This window comes from Stegostoma tigrinum, chromosome 9, assembly GCF_030684315.1.
Source record: "Stegostoma tigrinum isolate sSteTig4 chromosome 9, sSteTig4.hap1, whole genome shotgun sequence".
Taxonomy (NCBI): Eukaryota; Metazoa; Chordata; class Chondrichthyes; order Orectolobiformes; family Stegostomatidae; genus Stegostoma; species Stegostoma tigrinum.
This window is the reverse complement of record NC_081362.1, coordinates 51,754,330-51,778,931: the sequence shown is the minus strand read 5'-3', so window position 1 is coordinate 51,778,931 and position 24,602 is coordinate 51,754,330. Positions and strand designations below refer to the sequence as shown.

The 24,602-nt window shown below is 41.8% G+C and overlaps 1 protein-coding gene across 49 annotated transcripts in view; it reads right to left on the bottom strand.

Annotated features, from left to right (window-relative positions):
* Window positions 1-24,602, bottom strand: part of nrxn1a (neurexin 1a) — a 1,700,803-nt gene that overhangs the window by 159,200 nt on the left and 1,517,001 nt on the right. The window lies entirely within an intron of this gene.

Genomic DNA, 24,602 nt, shown 5'->3' with positions numbered 1-24,602 from the left:
TGCCTTTTAAATTCCGTAATTGTACCAGCCTCCACTATATCCTCTGGCAGTTCCTTCCACATGCAAACTACCCTCTGAGTGAAAAGTTGCCCTACAGGTCCCTTTTACATTTTTCTCTTCTCACCTTAAACCTATGCCCTCTGGTTTTCGACTTTCCTACCCTGGGAAAAAGACCTTGGCTATCTATCCTATCCATGCTCCTCGTGTCAAACACACCCTGCACTAAAGCCTATCCTTGCCTGATATCTACCTACGCATTTTCCAACTGAAGTCAGGGCATCTTATTTAGATTGTTGTATTTTGGAGCAAAACTGCTCATTTCTATTGACTCAGCAAATTCTCGCATTCCATCTGGTAGTGGCAAAAACTGATGAAAAATTGATGGAGATGCTACAATACAATTATGAATAATTATGAACTTATATTATTGTCAGTTTTTAAAAATATTGCTGTTGAAATTAAAAAGATTAAAGAAACACAACACAAAAGTGAACTAGGAGAGGCAGGACATTTTATTAATAAATTTAAATCCGGGTCCCACAGTAGAATCAAAAGTAGAAGTTACTACTCCAAAGGAACTACCGCTGTGCCAGAAGAAGCAGCAGAGCTCCCATTGACCCTCAAAGAATACTGTGTCCTTTCCTCTGCCATTTGCAACTCTGTCTGTCACTCCCTCTCTCTCCTCCTATTGTAACCAGTAACTTCTGCCTCCAATCATTCCCAGTCTTTGGTTTCCTCCTGTTGATTCCTGTCAGCTGAGCAAAATATCAATTTAACCGTTTACCAAGCAGGTTACAAAAGGAATGACAGTGTCTTATTAAATTCAGGAAGACCTGAGCATGTCCAGCCTTATTTATTTTTACCCCTTCAAGCCAACACACTCTCCACGCCTTCTCCAAAATATCAGGGCCATAATGCCCATGTTTATTGTGACAGGTTTTGGTTGTACAATGCATTCTACACAGAATTTAGGCTGCCAGTAATATAATGTTTATACTCTGGTGCACTATTCCATAAATGCAGAACCCTATCCACAATTCCTTCGGTGATAAGTTCCTGCGCTTGGCCAAGTCACCCAAGGAAGAATTGAGCAATTACACACAGCAACAAATAGAGTTGCCTAATAAATGTTACAAAGTGAATAGGTTAATTTAAAGCCTGAGAACAGCAGACCATCCATAATTTTGGCATTGGGCAAAATTTAGAACAGCAAGGTATCCACAAGAACTGAGAAATAAAAAGACCCAATTATAATTGGGAAATTGCTTGATCATGAAATGGCCTTAAAATTTCAATTTAAAAATGCTTATTTTCTCATGCTCAAAATTTCCCTATCCACAGTCTGATTTGAAACAAAATTATCAATCTGAAGCTTCTGATGTTACCTTGCTCAATACAACGATCCAGCCGTTTTAGCAGATCATTGGAAATTTCTCTTCTTGCTAACTCAGTGATGATTTCAAATAAATGAAAAGATATGTACACTAATATGATGAGAAGTCATTTCAATTGTGCACACTAAGCATCTGACCACCAAAATCTGAAACCAAAACTTTAAATCCTGAGACAGCAGGGTAAACATGGGTAGTGAAAAACATTGGCACTTACTGAAGTTGTGACTGAGGCAAATATTTGGGTAGAATTACAGAGACTGCAGGTTTCATCATGGGAATGTTGACATCTCCCTCAGGTTATGAGAGGGGAGCCCAAAGCAAACATTTTTGAAAACTGATAACTGATTAAAAATAAGTATTCCTCCAGTCTTGACCATCAATAGCATTTTTACCCAGGTAGCTTCCACACATTAGGAAGAATCTACATCTCTTGAAACTGAATCTGCCTCTCGCAGTAATTGATACAATGAAAAATATATTAGTACAGAACAGATCACGGGAACTGCAGATGCTGGAGAATCCAAGATAATAAAATGTGAGGCTGGATGAACACAGCAGGCCAAGCAGCATCTCAGGAGCACAGAAGCTGACATTTCGGGCCTCGACCCTTCATCAGAGAGGGGGATGGGGTGAGGGTTCTGGAATAAATAGGGAGAGAGGGGGAGGTGGACCGAAGATGGAGAGAAAAGAAGATAGGTGGAGAGAGTATAGGTGGGGAGGTAGGGAGGGGATAGGTCAGTCCAGGGAAGACGGACAGGTCAAGGAGGTGGGATGAGGTTAGTAGGTAGGAGATGGGGGTGCGGCTTGGGGTGGGAGGAAGGGATGGGTGGGAGGAAGAACAGGTTAGGGAGGCAGAGACAGGTTGGACTGGTTTTGGGATGCAGTGGGTGGAGGGGAAGAGCTGGGCTGGTTGTGTGGTGCAGTGGGGGGAGGGGACGAACTGGGCTGGTTTAGGGATGCGGTGGGGGAAGGGGAGATTTTGAAGCTGGTGAAATCCACATTGATACCATTGGGCTGCAGGGTTCCCAAGCGGAATATGAGTTGCTGTTCCTGCAACCTTCGGGTGGCATCATAGTGGCACTGCAGGAGGCCCATGATGGACATGTCATCTAAAGAATGGGAGGGGGAGTGGAAATGGTTCCTATCTTCCTGTTTTGTTACCAAAATGGATAACCTCCCATTTATTCACATTGTACTGCATCCATCACACATTTGCCCACTCACTCAACCTGTCCAAACTGCCCTGAAACATCTCTGCATCCTCCTCACAGCTCACCCTCCTACCCAATTTTGTGTCATCCGCAAATATAGAGATATTGCACTTAGTTTCCTTATCTAAATCATTGTATATAAGATATGCAGGTTATGTGGATTGACAGTGCTAAATCATCCAAGAACGTGCAAGTTAGGTGGATTGGATAAGTGGTGGGTTCAGGCGGGATGATCTACAGAGGGTCAATGTGGACTCGGTGGGCTGAATGGCCACCTTCCACACTATAAGGATTCTATGATATGAAATGAATTTCTTTGCCCATATTTTAAAATTGCTCCATGTGACTGAACTGTCACACTACCTTCACAATCTCCTCCATATCCTTATATTCTTTTCTTCTTATGTCCTTACTGCCTCCTTACGCCACACCATTCTTTACAAAGACTAGAATTGCCTTGAGCCTCTTCCTTAAAACTGCCTCATCAAAACCTCAGGAGATAATGGGAACTGCAGATGCTGGAGAATTCCAAGATAATAAAATGTGAGGCTGGATGAACACAGCAGGCCAAGCAGCATCCCAGGAGCACAAAAGCTGACGTTTTGGGCCTAGACCCTTCATCATGAAGGGTCTAGGCCCGAAACGTCAGCTTTTGTGCTCCTGAGATGCTGCTTGGCCTGCTGTGTTCATCCAGCCTCACATTTTATTATCATCAAAACCTCTCTGTCCCTTTACAGCAATTCTTGACCATTCATTTTTCTTAAAAAAAAGTCTTTTGACAATTTCTTAAATGTTTTATCTTTCCTCTTGATTGACTGAGGTTGAACCAGGCTGTTTACAAACTTGGTCTCATACTTAGACCTAACAGGTGAGCTTCTAAGCATAAACCAAAGCATTAACTAATCACTAATCACTAATATTTCCACCGCCATAAACTTTCCCCAATTTCTCAATTCATTGTAAATGAAAGCTTCACCAATTCATTTGCTACTTTAAAATTTAATGATGGAAAAGCCTTGACTAGCTTCCTCTGCCCATCAAAAACTTGAGATAGTTCAAAATTCTGTTGCCTATTAACCCATTCAGACTAAATATAATTTTCCCATTAGCCTTGTGCTAACTGATTTACATTAGCTCCCAGTTAACCGACATCTCAATTTTCAAATTTGCAAGCCTTTTCCATAATTACATTATTCCACATCTCTGTAACTCCCACAGTTCTGTGAGATATCGGTGCATCCCCAAACTTGTGAGCCCCAGCAAAATTTCACCCACTCCAACATAACAGGCTATGCTTTCGGATTCTAAGTGCTTGAAATCCCTCCTTAAACCTCAAGAAGGAGATGGATGCCATCCAAGGGGAGGCAATGCATGACAGCAATGCTCATAGCCCAACAATTCATAACAATAATCTTTAGAACTACTTTGATCCAAAGTTATTTTCCAAAGTGTTGCATATTATGAGTACATTGAGAATGTTAAGTCAATAAATGACATCATTGCCGAGAGAAGAACATAATGTTACAATGTAGAAAATGCTTGAAACCATGAGAATAATCATTTCAAACTTCCTTTTGTTTTCGTTCTTCCAATCTCAGATACCATAAGTTTCTGAATAGTTCAGAATTTACAATAGCATCAATAAGTACTTTGAAATCTTTAAGGTCAAAACACCCACAGGCTACTGCAAGCAAAACAGTCTCCAAAAGCTTTGTAAAGCTTTACTTGTGAATCACTCAAGATCCCATAAATATCTAAAATTATCACCTGAAGACTTGAATCACTTGTAGTTGGTGTGCAGAAACATGAAGCAGCATTATGCACAAATCCAACAGATGCCAGTATTGTCATATCATACTTTCCCTCCACTTCAGCGAAGGCAATGGTCTAGTGGTATTATCGCTGGACTGTTAATCCCGAGACCCAGATAATGTTCTGGGGTCCCAGGTTCAAATCCCACTATGGCAGATGGTAAAATTTGATTTCAATAAGTATCTAGAATTAATAGTCATCTAATAATGACCATGAATCCATTGTTGATTGTCAGGGAATAAAAAAAAACCCTTCTGGCTCACTAATGCCTTTTAGGGAAGCAAACTGCTACCCTTACCTGGTCTGATCCACAAGTGACTCCAGATCCACAGCAATGTGGTTGACTCTTCACTGCCCTGTGGGCAATATCCACTACCTTAGTCAGTGACATCTTCATCTCGTGAATGAACAAAAAATAAAGCACCACTGGAAGTGATGGCCATGCTAAGACAACATGGTGGGGAGCCTGGGTTTGCCAAGGGTCAGGGATCTCAGTGAGAAGAACAGAGAGGAAGTTGTACCAGGCTTAGACTGAAGGATAACCTTGGTGAGGGACCCGTTTCTGGAACATTCTCAGGAAATTCCAAAAGGAGGTACACCTATCTTATTTCTCCCAACTCAAAACGACACAACGTCCTCCTAGGCTTCCCGTATTGTGTGAATTCTCTCCTGGTGTGGGTAAAGTACCGTCAGAAATAGGATGAGGCCCTTAAGAGGCCAATTTGTGGATGAGCCATAACCGTCACCCCCATAACATTTCAGATGGGTCAACGTCAGGGTCAGGTTGGTTAATGGAGGGTAACTGACCCACTGAAATTTGTGTGCTTTCCTGCCTCCAATTGCACAAGACCACAAGCCTAATGTCTAGCCTTAGGTACCTGGAAAATAAAGCTACTTCTGTTTTTATGGTTGACTTCATTTTCCAGAAGACAAAGGCTGGTTTTTATGCTCCTAGACTGGTGCATTTGAAGGTAAGGAAGCACATAAAATTCAGTAAGTGATTTACTTTTGTTTTTACAACTCACTTCATTTTCCACATGTTCTCATACCATATTAAAGAGCAACCAGGGGAGTAAAGGGAGGTAAATTGCACTATACAGGCATAAATAACCAGTGAAACAACTGAGAAATGGATTCCTGAATTCACACTGAAGAATGAACCAAACAGATAATACAGCCTATTATCATTACTATCAGAGAGAGATTCCAGACAAGCACACAAAATGATATTTAATAACATTCTTGAGGATCTGATTGATATGTTCCAGAAAGGCTGACTTCAAAAACTAAAGTTTCTATATGTAGTAGTGAATGAATCATTAATTTCAAGAATTAATGAATTTCTCACATATCAATATCATAGCTACAAGGACAGGCTAGAACAACTAGGGTTGTTTTCTCTGGAGCAGTACAGGCTGAGGGGAAACCTGACAGAAGTCTATAAAATTATGAGATGCATAGAAAAGGTTGACAGCCAGAACTTCAATTCTGAGGAAGGGACACCGGACCCGAAACGTTAACTCTGTTTATTTCCTTCACAGATGCTGGGCTTTTCCAGCAACTTTGTTTTTGTTCCTGATTTACTGCATCCGTAAGTTCTTTCAGTTCTCACCTTCTAATAATTGTTCAAAATTATGAAGACTTTGATCATGTCACTGAATGAATAATTTTCCACTTCTCCAACTTCCTGAACACATCTTTGTGAAACTTCACTACTCTATTTTCCTACCTTGTTTTAAGTTGTCAAAAAACATAGCATGCCGAGTGTAGCTAACAAAACTGTTGGACATGTTTAATATTACCTTCTTTGTTTTGATTTCCATGCCTTAAGGTACAAAACCAAAATATCTTTTTTATCTTTTTTACGACCTAATGCCACTCTTGACAAGCTGTTTATCTGAGTCTCAAGATCCTTTGGCTTTCTTATTTACTGATTAAAATCTTAAAATCATTAAATAAGAAAATGAATCATCTATCTATAGCAGCAGAAAATTTGTATTATTTTTACGGGATGGAAGATATGATGATGCATCAGTTTGAATGTGAAGATTTAGAGATAAGTATTGATATTGCTGTTCAGCAGCATCCAGTTATTGTCTATGCTGAACGAACAGCGAAAAAGTGTAATGCTGCTCTCAGTTAAAAGAAAATAAGCTGCTATTCCCTGACACTTAACAGGAATTTTGAAACTCTGCAGTGCAATATTTTCATGCAAGCACATCATTAGGCTCTTTCAAACTTCTATCTTAGTGAGGGGATGAACTAATTTTAAAACAAAAACATTTTGTTAAAACCCTCACAAAAATAATAACAAATTAGTATAAATCTGTTCAGCGTCTGTATGATGAAATTCCACAATTAGTTTCTTGTCTTACACAGTTGACAATTGACCTGAATTAAGAGTATCACCAAACAAGAGAAAAAGAGCAAGAACTGGTATAAGCATTTGTTTTTCCTATATTTTTTCCACGGGATGTGAGTATTACTGGCAAAACCAGCATTTATAGCTCATTCCTAATTGCTCTAGAACTGCATGTCTTTCAAAGACAAAGCTAAATTTGAGGAAATTCTGCAAAATATTTCAAATTCTGATTGGCAATTCCTCTGCATTTGGAGCCCTCCAAAAACTCCCTAAGTTAGACAATTTAAAGGGTTCACTCACGTAAACTTAATAGTTCCCCAGGAAATGTTAGAGGATTAACAGCTACTCTGCTTCTCGGTATATATTAACATGAATCTCTCTCACATGAATGGCTGTCCACAACCACCACCACTAATACCTAAAACTCTTGAACGCAACACTCTACCATCCTTCCCTCACCTGACAAACACATCTTCCCTTGATCCAATCTGATCCGATATCCCTACTTTGACTTGACGCCACTATCTAACAGGACACCCTCTACTCCACAAAAAGCAAGACAAATCCAACTCAGCCAATTACTACTCCATCAATCAATTCTCAATCATCAATAAAATGAAGGAAGGTGTCAACAACTTTATGATCAAGGAGCACTTGTTCTGCTATAATCTACTCCCCAACACCTAGTTTGGCTTCTGCCAAGGCTACTCAGCTACAGACCTCACGTCAATCTTTTGAACATGGAAAAAGGCCTGAATTCTAGAGGTGAAGTAAACGTTACTGCCCTTGGCACAAAGGCCGCATTTGACTTAGTGGGGCATCAAGGATTCCAAGCAAAGCTGAAGTCAGTGGTAACTGGAGGTAGACTCTCCATTGGTTAGAGCCATATCTGATACAAAGCAAGATGATTTTGGCTGTTGGAGGCCAGTCAGCTCAGCTCCAGGACATCACTGCAGGATTTCTTCACGATAGCACCCCCAGACCAACCATCTTCCACTGCTTCATTAATGATCTTCCCTCTATCATGTGGTGAGAAAGGGAATGTTTGTTGATGATTGCACAATGTTCAGTACCATTCTTGACTTCTCAGATGCTGAAGTAATCTACATTCTAATGCAGCAAGACCTGAGCAATATCCAGATTTCCACTTGCACATTCAGGCAATGACCAGCTTCAATAAGAGGCAATCTAACAACTGCCTCTTTAATGGTGTTACTGTCATTGAATCCCCCACTATCAACATCCTGGGGTTATCATTGACCAAAAACTCGAGTGGACTCGCCACATGTCACAGTGGCTACAAAAGCAGGCCAGAGCTAGGAATACTATGGCAGGTAACTCATCTTCTGACTCCCCAAAGCCTGTCCACCATGTATAAGGCACAAGACAGGAGTGTGTTGAAATACTCCCCATGTGCCTGGATGACAGCAGCTCTAACAATACTCAAGAAACTTGACACCATCCAGGACAAAGCAGCTCACTTAACCGGCTCCACATACCAAAAAATATTTACTCCCCCTAAAGCTCAGTAACACCAATGTACCTCATCTGCAAGATGTACTGCAGACATTTACTAAGGGTCCTCAGAAGGTACCTTCCAAACCCGTGACCATTACAATCTAAACGAACAAGATGTAACAGCACCACCTGCAAATTCTCCTCCAAGCTATTCATCATCCTGACTTGGGAAAATATCACAATCATAAATCATCACAATCATAAGCATTTGAAGGAGAAATTGTGTCTGACTAATTTGTTACAGTTCTTGAGGAAGTCTCAACCAGAATGACCAAGAGAGAACCTGTTGATGTGTTGTATTTGGACTTCCAGCAGGTGTTCGACAAGGTACCACAAAAGGTTAAGTGATATAGCTAAGAGGCCTCAGTGTTGGAGGTAGTGTTGGAGGTATTGACACAGATAAGGAATTGGATCATGGGCAAAAAATAGCGAGTAGGGACATGGGGTGCTTTTTCAGGTTGGAGACTAGCGACCAGTGGGGTTCCATAGGGATCAGTGCTGGGATGGCAACTGTTTACATGTATTAATGACTTGGGGGAAGGAAGTGAATGTACTGTAGCCAAATAATGAACAAAAACAAAGTTGCTGGAAAACCTAAGCAGGTTTGACAGCATCTGCGAAGGAGAAAACAGAGGAAAACAGTGGAAAACAGGAATCTGAGGAAGGGTCACCGGACTCAAAACGTTAACTCTGTTTTCTCCTTCGCAGATGCTGTCAAACCTGCTCAGGTTTTCCAGCAACTTTGTTTTTGTTCCTGATTTACTGCTTCCACAGTTGTTTCGGGTTTTACTGTAGCTAAATTTGGAGGCAATGCTAGAAGAGGTGGAAAAGCAAGTTGTGAGGGGGCTACAAACAAACAGTTTACAGAGAGATATTGGGCAAAAAAGTTGGCAAATGGATTGCATTATGGGAAAACGTGAAGATGTTCATTTTGGAAGGCAGGACAAAAGACAGAATAGAATTTAAATAGAGAAAAACTGTAGAAAGCTGCAACACAACGGGGCTTAACGGTACGTGTGCACAAAACATAGAAAGCTAGTACACAGCGGCAGCAGGTAATCAGGGAAACTAATGGAATATTGACTCTGATTTCAAGGGGGTTGGCGCTGAAGAGTAGGGAAATCTTTCTGCTCCTGTTCAAGGTGCTAGTGAGACAACATCTGAAGTACTGAGAGCGGTTTTGGTCCCCTTATTTAAGGAAGCATACTATTTCATTGGAGACAGTTCAGTGAAGGCTCACTAGGATGATCCCTGTTTTGGAGAGATTATCTTATGAGAAAAAAGCTAAACCGGTTGGGACTCTATTCACTGGAGTTTAGAAGATTTCATTGAAACAGTGAGGTTTCCTAAGGCACTTGACAGAATAAATACTAAGAAGAAGTTTCCTCTTGTGGAAGAGTCCAGGACCAGAGTGGCTAGTTTCAGACTGAAGGGGCGCCAATTTAAGATGGAGATGTGGAGGAATTTCTTCTTTCAGAGGACTGAGGGTCTTTGGAACTCCTTGCTATAGTGAGCTGTGGGGCAGAGTCCTTTTGTATATGTAAGGCTAAGATAGATAGATTCAGTCGGAGAAATCAATGTTTATGGGGAAAGGACACTCCTGTGGAATGTCGTACCAGCCACAATCCTGTTGAATGGTGGAGCAGACTTGACAGGCTGAATGGCCTACTCATGTTGCTATTTCCTGGGGCCTGAAATTGCTATTCCTCAGCATCACTGGACAAAATCCGGAAACTTGCTCCCGAAGGGCATTATCAAGTAAGTGAACTGCAGTGGTTCAAGAAGTCAGCTCATTATCAGCTTGTCAAGAGAAACTAGGGATGGGCAATAAATGATGGTCCAGTCATCACCAGCCATGTCCCATGAATGAAGTTGAAAAAAAAGCACTGGAGCTAACTCTCTGAACAGTTGACACAACACTATCCTCATCTAACCAGGTCCTTTGACCCAGCTTAGGACTCATCAACTTACCTGGCATCATGCTTACCTCTGCCAACTTAGCCATTGGCACACTACACACCACGCCCACTTATTACTACCGCCTTTCCCTCATCCAACCAACTCCTATGCTATCTCTACACTTCCCTTACATTGCTACTCTTTCACAGGAGATGTCAAAGTGGCTGGTGATGCTGCTGAACATTTACAGTTCAGAATATGGTACAGCGATATGTGTAAAATGGGGCATCACTAGTGATGAATCACTCCTCTGCTGGTCCGATATTTCTGAGACAGGTCTCTGCTGTTTGGAACATAAGGTTCCTGAGCAGGAATCCCTACTGCGGAACTAATCTAAAATTAAGTCCCTTTTTGTTAAGTCTGACCAGGTTGAAAGTAGGGTTTCTACGCTTGATTGAGTATCTATGCCAATATCTATCACGTCTGTATAATTTGCACTTTCTTGCTAATATGCAATAAATCACATCTTATTTCAGAAAATGATTTCTTCTCATTGTGCTTATTTATGGTTTTCCTTCACCACACTAGAAGTAGCAGGTTCTGTAGATCCCTACCCTGAAAGATAATGGTGGCAGCAAACATACCCCATGGTGAGCAACAGTGCAGACAAATTAATACAACAGCGGTCAGTGATGACGTGTGGGGACATTACCTTCCCATGATCACTTCCCTACATTTATTCTTCAAACTGCCCAGATTAAGGACAAATCTGAATTTATCATTGCGCAACTTCGTCCTCCCATTTTTGTTGCTGTTCAACCCAGTTAACTTATGTCCCATTCTCTGAATCTATTCCAGCTTTAAGCATGTGGACAAAAGCAGTTAAGATAAATGATCAGACCTGAAATATTAATTCTGTTGTTCGCCTTGCAGACATTGTCTGACCTGCTGAATATTTACACCATTTTCTATTTTTACTTAGCCTTAGAATTTGTAGAATGCTACGTTTCACCTTTGTTTGGGGCATTTCATTACTTCAATAGTTATTTCTGTGAAGAATTACTGACTGGACACATTTACCAAACAACCATCCATGAATGTATCAGCTATTCAATGTATCAGGTTGCAAAGCACAATAGAACAGCATTTTGTTGTATCTGATTATCCATTCAGCGTTGCTTTTGCTGTTTGAAAAATGTACTTTCTTTTGCATGCATATGGTGTAGAATGTCTCAGAAATTCAATCCATGTCTCACAACTGTTTCTTTTTCAAAAATTGAGGAGAATTGAAATAATGAAAACCGTAAAGATAAGTAACTGAATGGTCAACTTGAAAGCAATCACAATGCTTTCATGTTTTCACTTTTAACGAGACAGCATTAAATTACCCATTTCAGTCAAGGTGTGTTTTCCAGTGAGATTTATGGTGCCCAGTCCACCCTGTCCTCCACCAACTTGTGGAGAATATATCCACTTAATGACTATTAGTCCCTCATAATCCCAAACTACTTGCTATTTCTGCCTTCTGTGCTTCTTACTCACTCACTGAGGCCACCTCACCATCTCTTCTGCTCCTGCGCCATCACTTACTGTTCAGTCATCCCCTGCCATAATACTCAGCCCCTCACTTTTTCTGCTCGGAGGGGGTCAGGACTAGCAGATTGGGGACAGACAGGAATCGGTAGACGTGGGTTCCACCTTAAATGAATAAAAAGTACTGGATCTGGCTGGAAAATGGCATGACTATGCATGAGGAGGCAGGAAGACTTCAGAAGGTAATCAACCCAAGTTGTACTCTCCCACTATCACCAACAATAAATTATTCTTAACCTACATGAGCTTTTGTCCTTCATATTCAAGTCACCTACCTTCTCATATGCAGGCATGAAAAGTACCTAACAAATATCCACCCAAAGTGACTAGAATTGGAGACGTGTTCCATTACCTCTACCTCTTTGGAGGAAGCCACTCAAACTTCAAAGGACGCACTGGGAAGGTTTTTACCTGGAGCCCCCACCAGCTCAGAGACCTTCACCTCGGTGAGTTCTCTCTCTAGATTACACTGGAATACTCATTCGCTTTTCGAAGGATAAGAGACAAGTTGATGAAATGTGTAATTTTTTAACAGAGCTGTGCAGGCTTTTATAAGGTAGGTATTTTCTAAGTTGGGGAGTCTAGAAAGGGGAACATTGACAATTTAGGACTGAGATGACGAAAATAAAATACCTCACTCAAACAATAGTGAACCTGAAAATTCTCCACCACAAAAGGCTGGGGGAGGACAAGTCACTGAATATACTCAAGAAAGAGATAGATTCTTTTTAGATTTTAAAGGCATCAAGAGATTTGCAGAGAAAGCAGGAACATGGTATTGAGGTAGGAGGATCATTTCATGATCTAATAGAATGATGGAACAGGATCATGCTCCGGCTCCTGGTTTCTATATTTCTATGAAGCGGGAGCACAATCTCGTGAATACATCACCAGCATCCTCTTTAGCTAATCAAAGAAACATTTCAGTATTTTGGTACTTAGAGGACTATTGGAAACCTGGCACCTGCACAGTCCCAGACACAAGACAATCCCATTGTCTGTGTCATTAATGATGTTGTGAAAATGCATAGGCAGACACAGGGACTACAAATAGGTTTGTCAGAGGCAGTTGGTAAAATGGATTAAGGGTTGGAAGAGTTTACCGACCTTGCGAGCATCATGCTGACTGCAGCATGCATGCGTCTGGTTCTCTTCATAGTGCGGTTGGTAATTGCCATGGAGACCCATTTCTAGTGTACTCAATATTCACCAGATAGGTGTATGGCTATGCACTACATCACTGCAGCCATAGGTGCTCAGCATCAATAAGAAGGCGAGTTGGGAACAAGTGATTTTGAACTGACTCCGGGTGCTCGGGGTGGTGTCAGCTAGCATTCAGAGAAGGCATTTGCAACACAGAGAACTCGGGAGCTTCTTCTCAGGACACTGGACAGTGGTTCCCAGCCCTCCATCTGCCCCCTGACTGAAATGCCAAAATCTCCACAACAGCCAGATAAGGATGGTGAGGATACACTGAGGCAAGGCATTCTCAGCAGGCCTGGGCCTTCATGGCCCAAATGCTTCCAGGAAAAACTACTCAAATCTTCTAGGCCGACACATAAATAAATGCACTTGCACTCTAAAATGTGTACTCCAGTGTTTTTGTCACTGTCGGACCTGGTGGCGGTGTACCATGTGAGAGATAAGCAGCATGTTTGGACATGCTAAAAATGAAAGTTGCTGCACTGGTCAAGCATTTCTCATCGAGCAGCTGAGTCCTTGACTGAAAATAGCATAAGACACCAGGGATCCTTGAGTCTTGACTTTGATGACTGAAGCCAAAACACACTACTTTAAATCAAACATCAATGAGACTAAACTGTGCAGGGATTTTTCTAAAGCACGGACCTGCAAACATTGCTCCACCCGCCTTGTGAGAGATGATTCCACATGTGAAAAGTTCCAGTCTATGTGTGAACCTCTCAAGGGATTACATGGACATTCAAAAATGGGCAGATCACATGTCCATACTATCTCATAACATGCTATGTAGCTTTTCTTGACGAAGTGATGTCTCATAAATGTTCAACACTATCCTGGAGGATGCCCAAGCATTTGAGGGCTATTTAGAAGGCTTCATGCATCCTGAAACATTGAAAGGTTACCAATGATAGAAGGTTCGATGCCTGATGGCTACTCACAAACCGACTGGCAATCATAGGAGATTTCACTGCTTTTAACACTCAAAAACTGTGTGCAGACTAAAATGTTTCAAGAAAATTAACCCCAACCTTAACCTTATTACCATATAATGTGAATGTTTTGTTTCTCTAACTCTCCTTTTCCTCTAATAATCAGTAGGACATGTCATACGTAGATGTCAGAAAATCAATTACCTGGCGATGGCAATCATGTAATCAGATGGTAACTAGGCATTTGTTCAATGACACAAAAGATCAGAACTGCAAAAATAGCCATGTTCACATGTGCATCGTCCTCATGAGAGGCTGCTTGATATATGGCCAACAGAAAGTTAAACAATTAAGACGAAGTCCAAAACCAGCTCATTCATCCTGTAAGTGGGTTTCAATTAGGTTCTGTCTTTTTTAAAAATCAAGCTCTGCAATGCACTGCTCTATCATGCTCTGTTGGATAGTCCTCCTATCAATGTGCTAATCCCCATGCTTCTCTTCATCCTCAGAAGATTGATGTTAATTTCCCACTTTGTTTGCATTCAGGACAATCCCCCACTTTGTCAGATCCACTTGGGAAGGGCACAGCACTCCATAATGACAGGGCACACCTTTTCTGGGTTATACTGCAAGGTTCCTGACAGCAGTTAAGGCATTTAAATCTCATTTTAAGGAATCCTACAGCTTCGTCCACAATAGCCTTGGTCGAAGCATGGGCAGTGTTGCACCTTTGACCTGTGGCAGTCTGAGAGTTTTGTAAAAGTGACATCATCCACATTTGGAAGGTGTAGCTCTTGTCTCTCAACTGCCTGTATTGCCCCAGGTCCTTGGAAGGATATAAGAACATTTGAGTCCTCTCATATGTATGCAGCACAGCAGTTCCCAGGATACCTAATGCAGAGGCCTTGAAAGAGTGAAAACTTTTCTTGCTGGTGTCACAAAACAACATGCGTGCAATCTCCAGCATCTTGCACCAGGGAGAAGCCAGAGATGATGGAGAATGCCACTGCTCAGGCTGCTTGACAGGTTCTTTCCTGTCACAAGGGAAGGACTTGAAAAGCTAATGACCTGGAGAAAATGACATCAGTTGCATCATGGGTTATTTGTAGGTGTAGGATTTGGAGATGGCACACAAGTCCCCAGTGACCCCCTGAAACAAGTCACTGGCATAAAAATTCAGGACAGCTGCAACCGTGATGGCCTTGTGAGAGAGAATGTGTCTCCCTTGTGAGAATGGCATGCCCAGACAGCCACTCTGAGAACGAGTCCTGCTCTGGCAACATGTTCACTGTCCTTGACTATTCAGTGCCCCAACATCAAAAGCTTCCTGCCTCTCCATTTGCACAGAAAAGCCATATCAGGCACAGAGACTGGCAGTTTCTAGGTAAGTGCAAAGAGAGTGAGCATTGAAAAATTAGGTTGATAGGCACAGTGGTTTAATGGTCAGCACTGCTGCCTCACAAAGCTATAGGCCTGAGTTTGATTCCAACATAGAGCACCAGTCTGTGTGGAGTTTGCACATTATCATCGTGTCTGCATGGGTTTCCTCTGGGTGCTCCAGATCCATCCTACAGTCTAAAGATGGGCAGGTTAGGTGTATTGGCCATGCTATATTGCCCATAGTGTACAGGAGTGTGCAGGCTAGGTGGATAAGCCATGGGAAGTAAGAGGTTATGGGATTTGGATGGGTCTGTTTAGGTGGGGTGCTTTTCAGGGGGTCACTGTGGGCTTGATGTGCTGAACAGTCTGCTTCCGCACTGCAGGGATTCTGTAATTCTATAACAGCCTCTAGTTGTAGAGTCATGGAGTCATACAGCACAAAAACAAATTCTTCAGTCCAAACAGTCCATGTTGAACATAATCCCAAACTAAACTAGTTCCACTTGCCTGCTCCTGGCCCATATCCCTCCAAAACCCTGTAACCATGTGTCGGAATCAACCTGGCAGAATCACACAAATCGCAGGTGACCCCGAACTTCCAAGTGAAGTCTTGAGGTGTGTTGTGGCGTGAGAGGTGGCCTAAGGGCAGGCATGGCGATGAGTGAGCCTGGTGGCTTGCTGATGATGCTTGCATTGGTAAAGGGTGGAGGACAGTAGGGTCCATAGAGCATGCAGGACACAGTCAGCAAGATAGAGTTGGATGAAGGTCTGGACAAGTGTCTGGACAAGCTGCCACCAGGTAACTGCTCTAAGTTTCATTTCGAGAACTGGCACTATCTAGTTTCTCAAGGGGAGAAAAAGAGAGATGCATATAAATGAGAAAGGTTGAGCTCATAATGAGATGCAATTAATGGGTTCACTGTGGTTACAACTTAATCACAATATTCTGAAGTTGCCAATTGCATCTTATGGGGAAAAATTGGCAAACTTTTCCTTGACATCGAGATTGAATGAAAGAAAACATTTCCAACTTCCTCACTACTGTTCAGGCTGGATAAAGAAGCATAATATCCCACCCATAATTTTGCCTTCAGTCTTGCCACCACTACTGTGCATAATTTTCTAGCTATGCAATCTTTTCTTTGCCTTTCTAATTGTGTTTAAATAGTTTTTTTTAAAGTTAGAACTTCAATAATTAAGAACAAATATAGAAAATGTCCTGAAACATAGCAACCTCCTAAATCTTCTGTTCCCATGTAATACCAAACTCAGTATTTCCCATTATTAGGAACTGGATTAATATCATTAAATGTCTAACAAATGTGATAGCAGCAACATCTGCAGCCTGCAAAGAAGACTTTCATCTCTAGTCTCAGAACTATCACTGTCTGCACCCAAAGATTAAACTGAATCATAGAATTGTTTCATGGATGTAGGAGAATTTTACAAATTAGATTGACGATTATTCATTATCTAAGATGGGGGATGGGGCCAGTGGGGGAGCTGCTCACTCCCCAGGGAGCAGTCATTACCTGTGCTGAAAATGGATATTCTATTAGAATCAGTTGTGTCTTTGAAATGTCAACTGCATGCAAATCTCACCGACGCCTGTCGGACATTTCAACAATTGTTCTTGGGAACTAACCACATAAATTGTTAACCAAGCCTCAAAATGAAATGAAACCAATGAACAAAAGGCCACTGTTCACACTTTATCCACTTGAATGGCAAAGCTCAAAAATCTGCATCTACGCTAATAAGGAACTGTATTGATGTGAGGTGTTTCATTAAGAATGCAGCACTAAAAACTGGACATCATGTTTAGAGTGAGGGAATGAGTAGGGACTAAATTAACAAGAGGGAAACAGAACAGAAACAGACAGAAGGAGGGGAAAGGACAGTGTATGGGGACTTAGCGTGGTGGTACAGTAGTTAGCACTGCTGCCTCATAGTGCGGGGCCTGGTTCAATACCAGCCCTGGGTGACATGTCTGTGTGGGGTTCTACTGGGTGCTCCGGTTTCCTTTCACTGTACAAAAGTATGCAGGTTAGGTGGATTGGCCAATCTAAATTGCCCTGTTGTATCCAGGGACATGCAATCTCAGTGGGCAAACCATGGAAATTGTGCGGCTATGCGGATGGGGTGGGTCAGGGCGGGTGCTTTTTGGAGAGTCACTTGGAGGACACAATGGGCTGAATGTCTTCTTTCTACACTGTAGAAATTCCGTGATTCTGTGATGAAGACCCTTAAGGTTTGCCCTCAATCCATTGTCTTGTTTCTTTTTTGTTCATTGGGCAATGCTAGCTGCGGCAGGATCTATTGCCAGTCCCTGACTGCCCTTGAGAATGTGGTGGTGAGCTGCTTCCTTGAGCCACAGCACACCATGTGCTATACGTAGAACCAATGCCATCAGGGAGGGAATTCCAGGATTTTGATCCAAAGATGCTAAAGCAAGGATGATACATTTCCAAGTCAGGATGGTGAGTCACTTGGAAGGGAACTTGCAAGTAGAGGCATTCCCATGAATCTATTGCCCTTGTCCTTCTAGATGGACATGGTCATAGGTTTGGAAGGTGCTGTCAAAGGAACTTTGGCGAATTGCTGCAGAGCAACTTGGAGGTGGAGCACGCTGTTGCAATGGCAGAGGGAGTGGATGGTTGTGGATGTGATGCTAATCAAGTGACTGTTTCGCCCTGGATAGCAACAAGCTTCTTGAGTGTGCTTGGAGCTGCACCCATCTGGGCAAGTGGAAAGCATTTCATCACACTCCTGACTTGTGTCTTGTTGCTTGTGGACAGGCTTGAGGAGTCAAGAGATGAGGTACTCGTTGCTGGATTCCCAGCCGCTGAACTGCTCTTGTTGCCATCATATTTATATGGCTAGTCAAGTTTGGTTTCTGATCAATGGTAATCTCCAGATTGTTGATAGTGGGGCATTCAGTGATGCTAATGCCAATAAATATCAAAGGTTGATAGTTAGATTGTCTTTTTTGGAGATGGTCATTTGAGTGGTGTGAATTTTACGAGCCACTTTTCAGCCCAAGCATGGATATTATCTAGATCTTTCTGCATTTGAACATAGACTATTTCAGTATCTGAGGGGTCACAAATGGTGCTGAAAATTATGCAATCACCAACAAACATCCCCACTTCTGACCTTATGGTAGAAGGAAGGATATTGATAAAGCAGCTGAAGATGTTTAGACTTAGAACACTACCCTGAGGAACTCCTACAGAGATCTCCTGGGGCTGAGTTGACTGATCTCCAATAACCACAGTCATCTTCCTATGTGTCAAGTATAATTCCAGTCAGCAGTGTTTTGTCCTCATTCCCACTGACTCCAGTTTTACTAGGGCTCCTTGATGTTGTACTTGGTCAAATGCAGGCTTGATCTCAAGCACAGAAACTCTTACATTGGTTTAAATGAAGATATCAACCACAACACTGCACAACCTCTACTCATTGACAGTTCAACCACCAATTTCCCAATACCCCAGCAGTATTCATTCGTTTCCTTCACCACCCCAACAATGTTTATTTACCTCCTCACCCTCCCTTACATCTCCTTGACGATGCTTCCTCCCCCCTCATTTCTCCAAAAATGCTCAATGTTCTTTAATCCCCAGTGACATTCAGTTGCCTTTAATGTCCAAGGCTGAGGAGAAGTATTTATGTCCCCTTATTCTCTACAAAAATAGTGAACTTCCCCTCACCACCTCTCTTCCCCAGACAATGTTCAATGATTAAAATAGGGAGCATATTGTTTGAGAACATGGCTTTCAGAGCAAATTGATAATTTTATGAAGAGATAATTGCACGAGGTTACTGAATCTAACTGTGTTGTTCTTGCAGATAGCTGGATAGGCATGACAGGTCAAATGGTCTCCTTCTGTGCTCTAAACATTCTATAACTCCATGATAAGTAGATCAGAAAAATAATTTGTATTAATAACAATGTACCCTATAGGTCACATACCAGTGACATTTTACATACACAAAATGCCAAGTTATAACAATGTCAGCCTTTAAACATCAAGACAAAGAACTGACTTGAAGAATATAGTGAAATGGAATTGTACACAACAAAATGAACATCCAGCCTTCCCACAGCACTTCAAGGGTTCAATCAGTGATAAATTGCTCTGGATTTTACCAAACTGACATCCAGCCTGCACTGTGATATATCTGCCTAATGTCTTTAGTTAGAAATGACATTCGAGACACCTCCCATGTCCTACTTATTATACTTCACTGTGTAGTCACTGCTCAAAGCAACACTTTCATTTTGCCTATGGTAATTTATCTTGTACATTTTGTTGAAGTTTAAGATCAGCAGCAGGAGGAAGAATTTCATTACCTGGAAAACTGTTACAGTCCAGCTGAAAATTTCTGCAGAAGCAATTAAGAACAAAGGACTTCACGACATATTTAGTCCACCTTCCAATTTAACTTTGCATTGGCCACATTTCCTAATCCCAAATGTATTGAAATTTCTACAAATTGAGCTATGTTTTATCATTGGAACCTGAAATGGACTTACTTTTGACTATTATTCAATTCTGAATGAATACTAATGCAAAAAATACAACAAATAATAAATATTTTCAGAGGTTCAAGTTGCTAAATTTATTCATATTTGACAATGAAATACAAGTTCTTCTCTAAAAATGAAAGACTCCCAGATGAGAAATGTTTTTACTTTATTCCCCACACAGGATCCTAAAACAGTGAAAGTTTTGCTGTGAATGTGATTTTTTTTGAGGAAACAAAGTAATAGCTAGTTCTTATTCTGTAGTCCATTGTTCATTGGATGGTTGGGAAAGAGGAGCAAGATCATCTTTGGTCCTTGACCCACTCCAGCAACTATCTATTCTACTATTATTCCATGGATTCACATGCTCCAGCCTTAGTTGCATTTTCATAGAAGTATTAATGCCCACTTGTGTAAAAGATTGTATTATTTTATTTATGTCCACCATTAATTGTCTATTGCTGGATTTATTCAATCACATTTTAAGTAAAGGAATAATTTTAGCTGTCTACCATCTCCTTAGTATGATATATGTATTGACACCTCTATTATCTTCCCCAACGTCTCTATTTTTTATGGATGTATTCCATCCAGATCAGCAATTTCATTCTTTGAAAGTCTGATGAGTTTGTCAATTATCTAGCATAAATCCCTTTATCTTCTTTTTATCTCTTCTAATGTCATGTTCACCATGCTATCTTTAAAGACCACCTTTAGCTGTTCACTATTTTAGAGAAACAATTATACTGGATTTTTCAAAGGACCTTTTTGTATAAACCTTGTGCTTTCAATCAACACAATTTCAGATTTCCTTAGTAGATGAGATCGATGTCAGACTTTGAAGTTAATATTCCTCTATTCTCCACTTGTACTAGAGTCACAGAGCTGTATTCAATGGAAACAAACCCTTCAGTCCAACTCATCCATGCTGACCGGATATGCTAAATTAATCTAGTCTACATGCAACTCCACTTAAGGAATTATGAACCTGCACTGATCTGATAAATGTGTCCACAAAGTTTCTTTTGGTCAGCATTTCTAATGAAATTTGGAAAACATTAGGTGGAGTCTTAAGAGACTGCAAAACATGGTCTATGGCAGAATATGTGGCAGAATTGTGCGGGAAATTCGCCAAGGCCAACCTCAACATCAACAGCAACTCACTGCATCTTGTCAATGACTTTCGAATAAGATTCGATTTAAGATTCTGACTAGGCAGCAGCGGGTTTCTTATGAAAGAAGGTTATTGCTTGTTAAAAAGCTGTACATCTCCTCTTTTAATATGGAGCTTTGTATCTTACTAAAATGCCAAATGTTTTTTGACGTGGAAGTCAGGGTGGACACCTGGTGACTTCAGCTAGTCGCTAGAATGAAATGTCTTCATGCTGCTCACCATGCACCAGCCCATCTCAGGGCATGACCCATGGGCATGCACCCCTTGTCTATGGACATTGAAAACTGAGATTTATCATATCATCTCTCCAATCAACCTGTGTCCAATCAGGAAACAGAGAATTGCATTGTGGGGTGCATTAATGATTAGCATTGAAGGGCTGCTGCAAGGACAATTTGCATACAGGCATCCAGCTCACAGACTGGACCAGGGCTGCTTTTCAGGTCTCTCAGAACTTATTCACTTATCACCTGCCTATATGTTCACACCATCCATGTCTTGATTTGATGGGCCAATTAGTGCGATCACAGCACGGCAACTCGTCATTCTTATCAGCATTCCTCAGTCAAGGGGATATACATTTTGTTGTATGGTATTGTGCTAGCTTCGTCTCATACCTGTACCATGTGTCAGCAGCAAACATACAATACTCAGCAAGCAAGCAGCAATATTTCAAAGTTTCAAGGAGTAGTTCTCAAAGACATCCATTGAGGAGCCTGACAGTTCGAGCCTGTCAGTTTGGAGGTTCAGGCACAGTAAGTCAAGGGCCGCCTCCGATACCAGTCCAGAGATCGGGCATGGCCAGAGCACCAGTTGGGTGTGTTCACAGTCAGTAGATTTGTGCCTTGGTGGTCTGGTGAGTGGATCACACTTCAGTGTTGAGTCCTGTGGCCAGTCCAGGGGGCAGGTCTAACATGGCCAGGGAGATGTGCAGGTATTGGTCAGCGCTGGGACCTTTGTGTCTAGGACTGTCTGCTTATGCCACTCAAACAGTGGGCAAAGGGAAGTCCTTCAAGTCTTCCAGAGAAATGAAGGTGAAAGGGGGTTGTGAGGTTTTTGGGGAAACCAGGGACCTATTTGTGGGGATTGAGGGCTACACGCTGGGGGTAAGGAGAAGGATGACAATTCTGAAGAAGGGCAGCTGTCCTTGTTGGTGCACGATATGGTAAAGCATGGATAGGAACTAGCTCATGTAGGAGAGGATTCGTCCACAGACAGGAGCGCCCTGGCTTCAAAGCAGGGGGACATGGCTGACCATACATGGCAATGGTCACATCACTTGCTGAGGGTGGGATCAGACGCTGGTCAGATCCAAGCTCATACTGACTGTTGGGTGAGGAACTGGGTAGCAGCAAAGCCTATGAGTTATAAGTGAAAGACTACCATGATATTCAAGGCCCCCTTGGCAAGGAGAGATGGAGGTTGGAAGCCACTGGAAAAAGAGCATTCACTGCTGCCTTCCATCATACTGGAAATCTAAAGCATGCAGAGAGGAAGAAAATAGTTGCAAGCTCACCCGGAGTAAGTGACACAACCTGTAAGGAAAGAGGCTGCAAGACCCTTCAATGTGAAACCCTTAAAATGGCAACAACATTACCCACATTACACTCTACAGGAGTCTGTTGGCCCCTTGATCTATGGTGATCCGAAAGCATTGGCTCCCCAAGTGCTGTACACCTTCCGAGCCAAGACATTTTTGACCACTCATTTGCACCATCATTTTTGGGCAGAGTTGCCAGGGAAAGAGTAGGTATGTTTGACCATGAGGGGCAATGGTATCAGCAGAATCTATTGCCCTCCACATGCCTTATTCAGCATGCAATCGCATGCTGCAAAATAGACATTGATTCATGCCACATCCCACAGGGATGTGAAGTTAGACATTACAATGGCACAGTTGCAACCGGGGCTATGCAGAGATTCAGACAAAAGGATGGAATGCAAAACTATTTAAATTTATACAAACATCAAATTTTATATACAATGCACGGTCACCTGTGTCACCAAAGTGCCCTCACACAGTGTTTTTTATTGATTTCTTTCCCTCCTTTTATTTCTTAGGATTGTCCCAAATTCTGCAGTTGGGTGGAGACAGCCTGCAAGAGAAAGGCGAGAAAAGGTGCACGCCTCATGATTAGACATGATGCGCAGTGAATGATACTGAGTGTGATTAATATATGAGTTGCAGTGGAATGAAGGAGGATAACCATTCAGTTGGCATGGATGTCTTGGCATTCACGCATCTCGGTCTCCTCCTGAATTGGACAGGGAATTCTGTCTTCCATCTGGGGTGAGGAACCCGATATCCACTGCTCTATTGTGGGCTGTTTGGTCCTGGAATGAGGGAAAGGGAGGGATTGATTGAGATGAAAGTGGCTGTTAGTGCGAGTACATGTAGAGAAAAGGAAATGAGGTGTTCTGAGCAAGTGATTAGGCAGCACAGAGGCCATACAAAGTTAGAGGCAGTGGAGGGGTTATGGGAAATGAATGCAAGTGAAGTAAGATGTTGCATGAGATCGTGGGAGTGGCAGAGCACAAACCTTGGTGTAGGTGGTTAACAGACATATAGTGAGTGTGAGGTAGCAAAGGAAAGGGTGTGACACTTAAACTGATGGAGCAGACATGGTTTCAAACTACTGACAGCACTGCTGGCCATTCCTTTACACTGTGGAATTCACATTGATCTGGTGACACCTCAGACCATGCTGCTGGGTTTGAGTGTCATAGTCCCCTCTGCCTGTCCTCTGGGAAGAGGTACATCTCCTCTGAACCACTCGACTCATTAGGACTTCCAGGTCCCTGCCAGAGAATTGCAGCACCATCTCCCCCACTCTAACAGCTTCTGACTAAATGCCCATCACCCAGCAGGGAAACCTCAGAATGCCATTGCTTGTCTGGGACCACACTGGGTGCCTGGGACATTGGCTTATTGATTGATACTGATAGTGATCGCTTGCTTAGACGCAAATTGATCCAAGAATGGCACATGGTAAGATGGGAACAGGATCAAATGAGAGGGACAGTTAATGGGCCAAGTTTGGTTAGATACAGCCAAAGATTTTGTTGTTCATCGTGATGAGAAATCATCCTAAAAACTCAACACATCCAGCACTTAGCTAAAAAAGAAAAGTTTGACCCATTGTTCCTAACTAAGTCAATAATTTTGCTAGAAATACTAGATGGGGAAAAATATTCTCTGATGTCTTCAGTATACAATGATGAAGGAAATCCTTTCCTTACAATTTCTGAGTTTTGGAGAAGTGAAATCAGGCTTTCTATTCTGCATACTTTTTGACAAAGTGGTGTTTGTGCTTTAATTTAGATTTGCATCTAAATTATGAGGGTCACAGAGTAATAGAGGTCTGCAGCTACTGGAAATATAACAGCTTTTATGTATTTAACATGCATTGGACACTTCAACTGGAATACAATATAAAAGATTATGTATTGATTCAGTTAGTTTAATTATATTAGAAATTACTGAAGGTGGATAACATGAAGGAGGGTCAATAACATCCTCTTTTTGTCCATTCTTTGCAGTTATTCATTCCCCACTCACATCTGATTGATAGCTTGCATTCCATTTACACTCAATG